General features: G+C 39.4%; 1 pseudogene; it reads left to right on the top strand.

Moving 5' to 3' along the window:
- The first annotated feature begins 1079 nt into the window (after positions 1 to 1079).
- LOC129394603 (WD repeat domain phosphoinositide-interacting protein 3-like) lies at positions 1080 to 14122 on the top strand (annotated as a pseudogene).
- The last annotated feature ends 453 nt before the right edge of the window (positions 14123 to 14575 follow it).

The following is a 14575-nucleotide window of genomic DNA, read 5'->3' on the forward strand; positions in this document are numbered from 1 at the left end:
CTTGCCAACATGGTGAAACCCCATCTCTACTAAAAATATAAAAATTAGCCAGGCATGGTCGTGTGTACTAGTAATCCCAGCTACTCGGGAGGCTGAGGCAGGAGAATTGCTTGAACCTGGGAGGCGGAGGTTGAAGTCAGCGGAAATCCTGCCACTGCACAGCAGCCTGGGCGACAGAGTGAGACTCCGTCTCAAAAAAATAAAAATTTTTAAAAAATGAAATAAAAATTAAAAGCAAACATTGAGCAAGAAAAGGTGCCAGCCTGCTGAGGTACCATCTGTGTCATTGTAACTACGCCAAAGGCAGATGGATGAGAGAAGGGACCTGCACTTAGGCTGAAAGATTTGTTATGTTGGTAGCTGGTGGTGTTGTCTGGAACTTATGAATTGTATTTTCCTTGTAGCTTTTTCAGAAAGCAAGCTATTTTTTTCTCTTATTACAGCTACTAAATTTTGAGTTATTCTCACCTTTATTCATTTTTTAAAATGTGGGCCTGCAAAAGTATATCTACTACTATAACAATATCTTTTTTCCTCTAAATTTTTATTTTTTAATTTTTGTGGGTACATAGTAGGTTTATATATTTATTGGGAGTATAACAACACCTTAATAGGGAGAAGCAACATTTGAGAGGAGGGAAAATATGTATACAATAAACAGAGTGGGGTCACGTGATAACATTCTAGGCATTTTGTCAGAGGTGGACCTAACATTTGAATCTGAGCATGCTGGTATCTTCAAAAGGGGGAAACATGGGAGGCCGAGGCGGGCGGATCACGAGGTCAGGAGATCGAGATCATCCTGGCTAACACGGTGAAACCCCGTCTCTACTAAAAAATACAAAAAATTAGCCGGGCATGGTGGCGGGCGCCTGTAGTCCCAGCTACTCGGGAGGCTGAGGCAGGAGAATGGCGTGAACCTGGGAGGCGGAGCTTGCAGTGAGCGGAGATCGCGCCACTGCACTCCAGCCTGGGCGATAGAGTGAGACTCCATCTCAAAAAACAAAAACAAAAACAAAACAAAACAAAAAAAACGGGAGGTGGGGGCGGGGCGGTAAACATACAGTCAACAAATTCACAATTTCCAGAAGATAAAAACAAACATGTTTGTTCAGGGCAAATGGTGCTCAGGCTTGAGAGAAAGTTGTCTTCATAAAGACAATACTATAAAACTTCCATTCCTGGGGCGGCCTTAGCACCAGCCTGGTGGGACCGGACCAGCCAGCCAGCCTCCCCAGGCAGCTCGCTGAGAATGGGAGGGCCAGCCCAGTGGCGCCATGATCCTCCTACCCTGTAACTCCCACAGTAACTAGCTGCTCTACACCGGCTTCAGCCAGGACCACGGATGCCTTGCTTGTTGGATGGAAAACGGATTCTGAGTCTATAACACCAATCCATTAAAATAAAAAGAGAAACAAAAATTTCTAGGAGGAAGAGTTGGTCATTATGAAATGTTATTTTGCTGCAACTATTTAGCTTTAGTTGTTGGTGGAAAAAAGCCAAAATACCTTCCCAACAAAGTGATGATCTGAGATGATGGAAAAAGAAGACTGTTAATGAAATAGAATTTGCTACAGAAGTCAAGGCAGTCAAATTGCAGCGAGATAGAATTGTGGTTGTTTTGGACTCCATGATTAAGGTGTTTGCACTCACACAGAACCCCCATCAGTTGTACATCTTTGAAACCTCCTAAAACCCTAAAGGCCTCTGTCCTCTGTCCCAATAGCAACAACTCTCTTCTGGCCTTGCCGGGCACGCACACGGGCCATGTTCAGCTCGTGGACTGGGCCAGCACAGAGAAGCCACCTGTGGACATTCCCGCCCTGAGGGCATCCTGAGCTGCATCATACTCATCCTGCAGGGAACAAGAATTGCAACCACACTCGCAAAAGGGACCCTTTTAAGAATATTTGATACCTCATCAGGACATTTAATCCAGGAACTATGAAGAGGATCTCAAGCAGCTAATGTTTTCTGCATTAACTTCAATCAAGATGAGTCCTTCATCTGCATATCCAGTGACCACAGCACAGTGCACATTTTTGCAGCTGAAGACCCAGGAAGGAATAAACAGTCCAATTTGGTGTCAGCTAGTTTCCTTCCAAAATCCTTTAGTTGCAAAGGGGTTTCTCCAAGTTTCAGGTTCCCTTGGGCTCTCCATGCATTTGAAACAGAGCCAAATGCGGTCACTGCAATTTGTGCAGATGTCGGCTACTACAAATTCCTATTCAACCCCAGAAGGGAATGCATCCCAGACATCTATGCACAGTTTCTAGAAATGATCTACGACAAGCTGTGATTCCTCAACCATGAGTGCAACAGCACCCAGCACTCATTATCCCTGAAACTCCTGGGGTTGGTGCCAGTGCCCCATGGGACTCTTGGATCACGGGCTGGCGGGTCTGCCCAGGGACCTTGGTCTGAAACCATACATAGTTGTCTGATTTCCTAAGAGGGACTCCCATTTTGGTATTAAAGACAGAATCCTCATCAAGGTACTACAGACACTCAGTGGCTCTAAGTAGGCCATGCTGACTGCCTGGCTGTCCCCGTTAGTTCTGCTGGGACTGACAGGGTCTGCAAACAAACCTGGGGACTGGATCGAGAGGATGGGCAAATTCAAGTTTGTTTTTGCAACAGACTCCATCATTTTTACTGAATCTACAGTGGGGAAATGAACAAGTGTGTAAATGTTAGTTCTTGCATTATAAGCAGATCACTTGAGGTCAGGAGTTTGAGACCAGCCTGGCCAACACGGTGAAACCCTGTTTCTACTAAAATACATAAATTAGCCAGGTGTGGTGGTGGGCACCTGTAATCCCAGCTACTCAGGAGGCTGATGCAGGAGAATCGCTTGAATCCGGGAGGCAGAGGTTGCAGTGAGCGGAGATCATGCCACTGCACTCCAGCCTGGGCGACAGTGAGACTCCGTCTCAAAAAAACAAACAAACATAAATATTGAAATGAAGAAATTAAATAAGTAATTAAAGACATAAGAAAAGAACATGATATTAGGCAAGTTTGAAAAAGTATCAAAGCTAACATGAAATAAAACATTAATGATTGAATTTCAACACTCAGGGACTGGGAGCTTCAGTTGAGACACATCTGAAGAGGGATCTGGAAAACAGATCTAAAGAGGATGTCCAGAAGGCATGGAGGAGACAAAGAAAGGGAATGAAGAGAGGGAGACTTGACCAGGACTAACTGTTGAAATCAGTCCCAGAGGGAGAAAGTAGAGAAAACAGGGCAAAGATAACATATGAATTTTTAAGAATTAAGGAAAATCATGAATTCTCAACTTTAGGAAGCACAGTCCTGAGCATGATACATAAAAACAAATCCATGATAGGCACAGTGTAATGCAACCATAGAAACCCAAAAGACAAAGATAGAATCTTAAGTTGCAGCCACTGCAAAGAGATAAATTCCTACAAAGCAACAATAGACCAGAAGACAGAATGTTGACTCTGTCCAAAGTGCTGAGAGAAAAATCGCAGTCCTTCTAGGGTCTTCTGCTCAGTGAAGCTAAGCTATCAATCAGTCAAGAACAAAGAGGAAAATACATATTTTCTTTTTCTTTCTTTCCTTCTTTTTTTTTTTTTTTTTTTTGAGAGAGAGTGTTTCTCACTCTGTCACCCAGGCTGGAATGAAGTGGTGTGATCTCAGCTCACTGCAACCTCCGCCTCCAGGGTTCAAATGATTCTTCCACCTCAGCCTCCCAAGTAGCTGGGATTACAGGCATGCACCAAGACTCCTGCCTAATTTTTATATTTTTTGGTAAAGACAGGGTTTCACCATGTTGGCCAGGCCGGTCTTGAACTCCTGACCTCAAGTGATGTGCCTGCCTCTGCCTCTCAAAGTGCTGGGATTATAGGCATGAGCCACTGAACCCGGCCAAGTCTCAAAAACTCAGATAGTTTACCCAAAGTAGATCTCCTCTGAAAGAACTTCTAAAGTTTGTAATTCAGGGAGAATGAAGTTGAACTTAGAATCAAGGACTGATAAGGAAAGAGAAATAATGAGTAAAGAAATAGATAAAAGAGTAATTATAAAAATACAGAATGAAACAATAATAGTAACACTAATGACTAATTAAAGAGTAAAGAAAAAGAATCAAATTATCAAAAAGTAACGTTTTGTCATTGGTCATGCTAAAGAATTCTAAAGTTCTTGTATTAGAAGGAGAGTGAGAGTAACATAGCAGCAATAACAATAACTACAGTTAATTTAAAAGCCTGCTCTACACATGGCATGGTCTTAAGCCTTTTTAGGTAATTAACTTATTCCCCAGAACAGCCCTGTGAGTTTGATATTATTATCATCACTATTTTGCCCAAGGGGAAAACTGGCCCTCAGGAGGCCAAAAGTGACTTCCCAAGGGACACAATGGGGTGTGGCTGAGTTGTGATTCAATCTGGCAGTCAGGTTCTGAGCAGGTCTTCCTAACCATGGCAATGTTACATTGATACTTTGTTAAGAAGTGTGTCAGCATTTTAGGAGAAGAATTAAAAGAACAGAAACAGAGTTGACAGCTTCTAAATCAATTGAGCAAAAATGGAATTAAAAATACTTGATCATGTCAAAAGAAGACAGGAAGAGAAAAAATCATAGAAAAAGCACAATAAATGAAAAATCATATGGAAGATATAAATCCAAGTATATTAGTAATATCAATAAATGTAAGGAACTAATGGTATGTTTTGAGGGGAGTAAAGCAGAATGGTTAAATTGAATATAAAAAAATCCATATGCTGCAGAAAGGAGACAAACCAAGGAAACAAAAAAGATGAAAGTAAAAGAATGGGAAAAGATGTTCCAGGCAAATACTAGCCAAAAGAAAGCTGGTATAGATACATTAGAAGCGATGATATTTTAATTATCACCGGTTTATTATTTGGTTTTAAGGCAAAAATCGTGTTTAGGGATAAAGTCACCACATAATGATAAAGGGTTAAATTCTCCAGGAACATACAACAGTTTAAACCGATAGCAACACAATACTAGAGTCTTAAGGCCCATGCAACAATGAAACAAAACATGACTGAATTATAAGAAGAAATTGAGAAATCCACAGTTATGATGGGAAAGTTCTCTCAGTGAACAATAAATAAAGCAAACAAAATTTAGTAAGGCCATGATACAGGTGAAGAACACAAATGATAAAGGAACCTTCATGTAGTGAATATATGTAGAATCCTTAACCAGACAATGAGCAAATACATATTTTTACAAGGAATATTTGTGAAAATTGACCGTGCGTTACCTAGACCTAGGGCAAATTTCAAAGAATAGGTATACAGACCACATTTTCTGACTACAACAAAATCAAATTATAAATCAAAAACAAAAATAACTAGGATATATACATAATATTTTAAAAACACTTTTGAATAGCTCATAAGTAAAAGAAAATCATAATAGGAGTTAGAAAACATTTAGGACATACCAATATTAAAATATCATACATAAAAATTTGCAAATTAAGGTAAAATAATACAAAGAACAAGTGTTATATCCTAAAATGCTTATATAAGGAGAAACCTAAAAACTTCATCTTAAAGAGTTAGAGAAATTATAGCAAAATAAATTCTGAGAAAATGGAAGAAGAAACTAACAGAAAACAAATTAATGAAACACAGAACAAAAGGGCAACAAACATAATTTAAAAACCTAAAAAATACTACAAACCTCTGGCAAGAAAAAAAAGCACAAACATTATTAGGACTAAAAAAGGAAACATATAACAAATTCAGCCTAAATTTTTAAAAATTGTAAGAAAGACTTCTAAATTTTTATGTTCCTCAAAACAAACTCTCAAGAGATATAAAGCAAAATGGGAAGAACATTCTAATCCAACTAGAAACTAAGGTTAAAAAATAATAGGAAGAACTTAGAAGAGAAATAAAGAATTCTATAATCACAAGAGGGAAATTTGAATACATCCTTTTCAGTTATTGACAGAAATAGCCTTCAAAAAATTAGTAAAACTATAAAAGATTTGAACAATGTGATTTACAAATGTGGCTTAATAAACATACACAGAACGCTGAAGTATGGGATTGTTGTTACCATTCTGATAAAAATGTTTTCTAATGTTTCATTAGAATATTTCTAATATTTCATTGTGATTTTGTCTTTTATACACAGATTATTTAGAAGGGAAGATTAGAAAGGAAGAAATAAAACCATTTTCATTCACAAATAACATGATTGTCTATGTAGAATATCCAAATACCTTTTTAAAAGAAAAGGGAAAAACTCCTAGAACTAATATAAGTGAGGTTAGTAAAGTCACAGGATGTAAGATCAGCACTGCTGAGCTTAATATTTTGCTGTTGCCATCTTGAAATTCTGAATAATTTTTGAACAAAGGGCTTCACATTTTTATTTCGCACTGAGTTCCACAAATTATGTAGCTAGTCCTACCTAAGATGTCACAGTAGCTGTGGTCCTTATTCAGAGTTATCTAACTGCAATGTCCACATTAGCTTTATTTCCAACCATAGTCATTGGAAAAATTTGCTCAGTGCTTTACTCTGAGCATTTGTCATTGATTTTATTTATATGTCATTCTCAAAAAGATGGTTCTTCAAAACCACCTCCATGAGAGACAAAGAAGGCCAATGGGAAACCTGCTTTGCTCCTCATACGCTATTCTTTCATGACTCCAAACTCTTCTTATCCCAGTATATCCAAGCTGCTCTTGATGGATCACACATTGCTGCACTGCTAGCAATTACACATGGCTGTATGTACAAATCTTCAATGGTTGGATCACACTTTAGGATGAAATAGGACTGAATGAAGAGGACAGCAAATGCTGACTTGCCCCTGACACCTCTTTCAATCTCTTGTCCATATCCTTGGAATGTTGCTAAGCCCACACTAGCCCACAAAACCCCAATCCCTAGGTCCAGCTCCAGATGTCTGCCTGGCAGGCTGATAGAGAGTAATCAGGTGAGCCTCCAAAAGGGCGAGTTCACTTAGGGGTACCACTGCACCAGAGGCTGGTCAGGGTTCTTTGAGGGATAGAGATGTGTGGTATCTGGCTGGAACATATGGTGGTAGCTAGTGAGGGGCTCTCTCCTCAGCACCTGCTCCCTCTTAATATCTTTGGATTTAATTTACTGTTGTTTTTGTTGTTGTGGTTTTACTAACTTATTGGAATGAATGCTTAATTAATTTGTTCTCCTTTTTTCCTAATATATTCTTACAAGCCTATAGATTTTCTTTTAAGTACTATTTTGGCTTCATCTCAGATTTTGATACATGGTATTGTTGTTACCATTCTGATAAAAATGTTTTCCAATATTTCATTGTGATTTTGTTTTTTATACACAGGTTATTTAAAAGTGTGTTTTTATTCATTTCCAAACATATGGGGTTTCTCTAGGTTGTTTTTGGTTGATTTCTAGCTCAGTGGCATTATAGTCAGAATACACACTTTGTATGACTTCAATCGTTGAAATTTGTTGAAACTTGCTTTATGGCCCTGTCCAAAAAAAAAATGGTTCATGGTTTACAGTCATCATAAAAATGGTCAATTTTTATAGATACTCTATGTGCTTGAAAAGCATGTGTATTGTGTAGATATCTTTGCTTTCTTCCTGATTTTAGGAATAAGCCTTTCAATCTTTCACCATTTTGTATAATTTAGCTATAAGGTTTTTGTAGGTGCATTTTATGAGGTTGAGAAAGTTGCTTTTTTATTCCTAGGCTGCTGATAACTTTTATTATGGGTGCATTTGAATTTTGTTAAATGGTTTTACTGTATCAATTGATATGATCATGTGATTTTTCTTCTGTGGTTATTATTGGTGGACTGTATTGATTGGTTTCCAAATATTGAAATAGTCTTGCTATTCCTGGATAAACTCCATTGATCCTGATATTTTATTTTTTTCATATATTCCTGGGTTTGATTGCTAATATTTTGTTGAGGATCTAAGCTCATGAGGGATACTGGTCTGTAATTTTCTTTTCTTGCACTGTCTTTGTCTGGTTGCCAGAATCTCTGAATACAATGTGTATTTGTCTTATTAATATTTTTCTTTCTGCTGCATCAGTTTTTGCTTCATGTATTTTGGAGCTATGTTATTTGGTGCATTTACCCCTAAGATTGCTATGCCTTCTTGATGGACTTATTCCTTTATTGATGTGTAATATTCTTTGTCCTTAGAAATTTTCTTTGCTCTGCAGTCCAATTTATCTAATATTCATATAGCTATTTCTGAGGATTATAAGCTCCTATCACGTATGAACATAAATTCAGAAATTCTTTAAAAAGTAGCAAACTTTGTTCAGTAATATCTGCAAAGATGATATATTATGACCATGTTGTATTAATTTCAAGGATGCCGAGGTTTACTTTTAGAAAATAAGAGATTAAAGGAGCAAGTCAAATTGTCTCAGTAAATGAAGAGAACAATTTTGATAGAAATTCCACATTCACTTGTAATTAAACACACCTTTTAGCAAGCAGAATAAATATTAGTGTAAATAATACTAACTGCTCTAACAAGCAAAGCAAAAATCTCCATGGCTTACTGGTGGTAGTGATGGAGGCAGTGAGCATGGCGGTACGATCTGTGGTGCGATGCCTGGCAGAGCCTTTAGTGGTGTCTACCTTAGAGTAGCTATGCAATCTCCAAAACTGATTCTTTGGCTCTCTGGGGAGTCTGCGAGCTACACAATATCCTTTATTACACTTATTTTCTGCTTAGTCTTGTGAGAATTAGTTTCTATTGTTTCCAACTAAGAATTCTGACTGATAGAAAATGTGGTGCCTGATGTGTACCACATCAGTGAATAGTAAGGACTCAAATATTTCAAATTGGAAGGTTGATAACCTTTATTATATTGCGGCAAAATATTTATCAATCTGTTGCCTGTTGTCTTTTGAGACATTGACCATATGCCAACCATATGGCATATGTTAGAAGACATACGGAAAAAAATCACATTGATGGGGCTCCTTTTTGCAGAGTTCAGCAAAGTTCTAAGGAAGATAAATAAACTCAGGCTAGGAGAGGACCACATCAAGGTCATGGCCATCACATAATTAGCTAAGAACTCTGAAATAATTAAGGTACACTTTTGGGTTTCTAGAAAGTTTTAAATGTGTAGTACCATAAAAGCCTGATGTGCCCAATTCTTGTCAATATTTCCTCATCAGAATTGTTGTGTGATTTTTAATACATAGAGTTGACCAAAATAAAAACCTTCCATTTAGTTTTGAAAGATCTGTATTAGCAAAAGCGCCACCACTCTGGACTAAAAGGGACTGACTATTCAAGATATAAAAAAAAACTTCTAAGCTTCTGACTTCATATGGAAAGAAAGAAAAAAGATAAGGCTATTCAGCCACCAAAAAGTGCACATTCTCCAAAGTGCCCTTTTCAGATGGGCACTTCAGAAGGACATAACCCAAGGAGTGTTATGGAGAAGAAAAGACCTTTCAGAGGATGGATCCAAGAGTCAAAGAGTCACCGAGAGCAACGAACTGATGCAGAAATGTAAGCTTATTGTGGGAAAAGGAGAAATAGAGATGAGCAAAAAGAAATACCCTCTCATCCTACCACCCTATCAGAGACACAATTAACCTTGAATGATTTGGTGTATAGGTTTCCAGACTTTCCCCTGTGCCACCAATAACTCGTGCCCTTCTGTGTAGCTTCTCTTAGTGCTCTTGTGACTCTGTTCTTTGCATTGATGGAAAAGCCATATGTGGTGGCTCCCCAGGATTCTTGAAAAAAGCTCAGCCCTGGCCTTTCCAGACAGCTCGTTGGGAGTTTAGAACACCCTTTTGTCATCCCTTTGAGATCTTGGCTGGATGCCACCCTGGGCTCCTCTCTGGCTCACTACCCTCCTCTCCTGGCCTTCTTCACCAGCTTTGGTTAATGAAACTTGATGGATCATAGTGCCGAGCACTGTGCTTGGTGCTGGGGGCACAAAGATGCGTTTTACATAGTCCCTGCTCTTAAGGATCTGACTGAGGATCTAGTGGGTGGAACCAATGTATAAGCAGAAACCATTAAAATAATCTAGTCACTAATTTCAACAGTTCCCATGAGGGAAGCATTTAAAAATGATTTCACACACAGAGTTTGGTCCCCAATTTTAGAAAAAACTTATAAATCCTGTTAAAACATGGCTTCAGCTAAGAAGTCCCAATGAATTTTAAATGTTTATTTAACATTTAAAGCAGCAGATTTATGAGAAATCTATTCAAAATGTTGAATTTATAGTAGTTGTACCCTTTCCACATGTTTTGCTTATAGCTCAAATTAGCCTTTTTAAAAAACACAGTTGCTTAATGATGCTGAATTAATCATTCACTCAGCAATAATTAATTCTTACCAGTGGAAGCACGATGACTTTTCTCATAAAACATGGAGAAAAACAACTCATTTAGTGACTTAGTGGCAAAGTAGTATGTTGGAATTTTGATTGCAGTAACTGAAGATGAGTAGGGTTATTGAGATCATACTTTTTTGCACATTAAAAACTATTTCTTATTAAAGAAATTTGTTAATAAAACTAACATTTGTTTTCTACTTGTGAATGTATATAGAGTCATGCACTTTTATTTTATTTAATTCTCACAAAAACCCTAAGGGTAGGTATTTATACCTACATTTTCCAAATGAGGAAACTGAGGCTTAGAGGGATTAATTGACCCAATCAAGATCAGAGGACTTATACAGAGCAAGGATAAGATTTGAACCTAGGTCTGCCTTTTCACCATTGTGATAAACTGCTGAATAATGATCATTGTGGGCACCATTGTAAGCACTTCACAAGTATTAAATTACTTAATCCTCTTTAACAAGTTTATGAGAAATCTATGACTATTACCATCTCCATTTTAGAAATGAGGGAAGAGAGGCACGGAGAGAGTAAGTCACTTGCCCTAGGACCCTAAGCTAGTAAGTAGTGGGGCTAGGTTTTGAACCCAGGCCTCTAACTTAGGCATCCATTTTTTGCTCACCTCACTCAAGGAAAGCCATTATTGTTTATTAAACAAATTGCTTTTTGATACACATAAAATATTATAAAAATAAGCATTAGCAAGTGATTTGTTCATGAGCTGTGATGGCCACTGTGTGCCTCCCATTGCACTGGATGGTGATTGTGAGAAAAGAAAAGACCACAGTTCTTTTTTACAGAACAGCATCTCACTCTGTCACCCAGGCTGGAGTGCAGTGGCATGATCATAGCTCACTGTAACCTCAAACCCCTTGCTCAAGTCATCCTCCTGCCCCAGCCTCCCAAAACACTGGGATTACAGGCTTAAGCCATGGGCACGGTCCCCCAGTTCTCGTGTTCAGTGAGCTAGATGGCTCTTATCAGATGATCACAAGGACAATGGCGCTTTCAGGGAGGTTCAGGAGCCAGGTGTACATCTAGCAGGGACCAGGTTGGCCTGTGAGATTGAAAGGGAAGTCACAGATGGTCAGAGTGCCATCTCCTTGGGATGACAGAAAGCTGTCCATGAACTGGGTTCAGTGGCTCATGCCTGTAATCCCCACACTTTGGGAGCCCAAGGTGGGTGGATCATGAGGTCAGAAGATTGAGACCATCCTGGCCAACATGGTGAGACCCTGTCTCTACTAAAAATACAAAAAAATTAGCTGGGCATGGTGGCGGGCACCTGTAATCTCAGCTACTCAGGAGGCTGAGGCAGGAGAATCACTTGAACCCGGGAGGCGGAGTTTGCAGTGAGCTGAGATCATGCCACTGCACTCTAGCCTGGGTGACAGCACGAGACTCCATCTCAAAAAAAAAAAAAAAATGCTGTCCATACAGAAGCTGCCATGTCCGTTTCCACCAACAACTACCTCTGGCCTCCAGGGCCTTCAGCAAGGGAAGAGAGGAAAAGGCATTTGGAGTGTGCCACAACCTTTCAACTGTGATGAGAGATGCTAGGCACTGGAAGACTGGCTCCAGTGATGGCATTTGTTCTTTGGAGTGACCCTCTGATCAGAAGAAGCCATCTGGACCAACTGTGTCCCATCCTTCTCAGCTCTCCTTTATCCGAGAGGGAGGGGTAAGCTGCTGAGGACAGCACAGTCTACAGGGATCCAGCGGATCCAGAGATCCACTGCTAGAACCGAACGCTGGCTAGTGCTTGAAGAGGGTGCTGATACAAAGAGCCATCCAAGGACACCGAAAGCAGCAGAAACCTTCACTGGGCAGGCAGTGTTCCCAGCACCTCGGATCTCCAAGAAAGGCTGAGGCTCTTCTTGCCAAGGGAAGAGTTCAGGACGTCCTTGGAAGCAGAAGGAAAGCTAGGATCCATCCACCTGGCAGGCACTTTCAGCCTGTCTTTCCTTTTTGTTTTTAGTCTTTTCCCTATTCTCCTGTTTGTGCAGACAGAATTAACTTCTATATAACTCACTTTGCAAATCTCCAAATAAAAATCATGGAAAACATCATACTATATGAGCAAGTGATTGAACATCTCTAAGTCTTACTATGTCTCATCTGAAAAGCGAGGAAAACCACAGGATCTATCTTATAAAATCGAGATCAAATGAGCCAGTTTGTATTTTAGCTCAGTGCCTCAAAATAATTATGCCTGAGTAATCCAAGTCTACCACCTGCTGGCAGCATTAGGTAAGTGCAGAATTTGTTTCTTCAAGAGGCTAAAAACTGGTGCAAATTGGGTCAGCAAATCCTAAAGAGAAGAATGGCAAACATGATCACACCTCTGACCCTCTGCCTGGGTTACTGAATGGACCAGATTTCAGATGATTTTCAATATTGATGTTGGTGTCCTTTAAAAGTTAGCTTCTGAATTATTTCTTGATCAGATTACTTAAACCTACTTTACATCGACCATTCTTTTGGGGTTCCCTATTTTTCTTAGAATTCTTTAAGGATGCTGCTTTGCATTGGTGATTTCATTAGGTAGAGTCTCTCTCTCTCTCTTTCTGAGTGGGTGTGTGACTGTATACAAAAATATATAAATATATGTACATATAGAAAACGTTTTAATATGTATAGAGATGTGTATATGTATACATAGAGAGAGTATTTTAATGCATCTATGTAGAGTGTGTGTGTACATTGAGAGAGCTTTAATATATAGTGCCCATTCTCAGCAGCAGATCTAGGTTTTGTGAGCCTAAAATGCATGCAATTTTAAAGTCATCTTTAAGGAAAAGAATACAAAATCAGGCCAGGTGCAGTGGCTCATACCTGTAATCCCAGAACTTTAGGAGGCTGAGGCAGGAGCATCACTTGAGGCCAGGAGTTTGAGACCAGCCTGGGCAATATAGTGAGACTTCATTTCTATAAAATATTAAAAATTATCTGAGTGTGACTGCATGCACCTGTGGTTTCAGCTACTCTGGAGGCTGAGGTGAGAGGACTGCTTGAGCCAGGGAGGTGGAGGTTGTAGTGAGCCAGCCTGAGTGACACAGCAAGACCCCGTCTCGAAAAAAAAAGAAAAATAAAAAGAAACCCTGCAAAACAAAAAACAAACCAAAACCCAATAAAAACCCAACCCCAAACAGAAACAAACAAAGAATATAAAACCATGAATTAAAAATTAGATACAAAAAGATTGACTTGCATGAGAAGAGAAGGGGCTTTGGAATAAGTCTGCACAGTAACAGCCCTGAGCTGAAACCTTGTTACCTTTGTAATAGATCTGCCTCTGCCTGGTTTCTCACTGCCTCCTTTTCTCATCCATCTAAGTGCCGCCCAACCTCTCCAGGGTTACTTTTACAGTGCTTTTTGCAGTTTACAGAGTGAAGCACTTTTTGTTAACTTTCTAAACGGTCCCATGAAGACCTGTCCTGGTCTTTCCTCTTCAACTTATGGGTGGAAACAAATTGTTTTGACATCACTCGGAGACACTACTTGCTGCAGTCAGGACAGAGTCCTCCATTCATTGAGACCTGGGGATTTCCTTTCCACCTGGGTGCTGAAGCTCTCTGTTGCAGGAAGCATGTCTGGTTATCAAAAATTATTATCCTCCGCCAGGCACAGTGGCTCACACCTGTAATCCCAGCACTTTGGGAGGCCAAGGCGGGTGGTTCACCTGAGGTCGAGAGTTCAAGACCAGCCTGAGCAACATGGTGAAATCCTGTCTCTACTAAAAATACAAAAATTAGCTGAGCATGGTGGTGGGTGCCTGTAATCCCAGCTACTCGGGAGGCTCAGGCAGGAGAATTGCTTGAACCTGGGAGGTGGAGGTTGCAGTGAGCCGAGATCACGCCACTGCACTCCAGCCTGGGTGACAAGAGCAAAACTCCTCAAAGAAAAAAAAAATATTATTCTCTCATTTCCTCCTGGGGCACAGCAAATATTATGTCACATTTATCCACAGTTTGGTAAAATAGCCTTACTTTTTTTTTTTTTTTAGCTAAATAGATAACTAGCTAAAACTTTTTAACCAGAAAAGGTGAAGTTACCTTAGAAAAAATAATCAAAAATTGGACACTCAAGACCCTTCTACCCCCATACAATTGCTTTCCAGTGGCTAAAGTCAATGTACACTATTTGTATTCTGTTTTACTCTAAAGATTTTGTGTATTTCAACATGGTCTTCATAAGTACATTT

This window comes from Pan paniscus, chromosome 17 (genome assembly GCF_029289425.2).
Source record: "Pan paniscus chromosome 17, NHGRI_mPanPan1-v2.0_pri, whole genome shotgun sequence".
NCBI classification, from domain to species: Eukaryota; Metazoa; Chordata; class Mammalia; order Primates; family Hominidae; genus Pan; species Pan paniscus.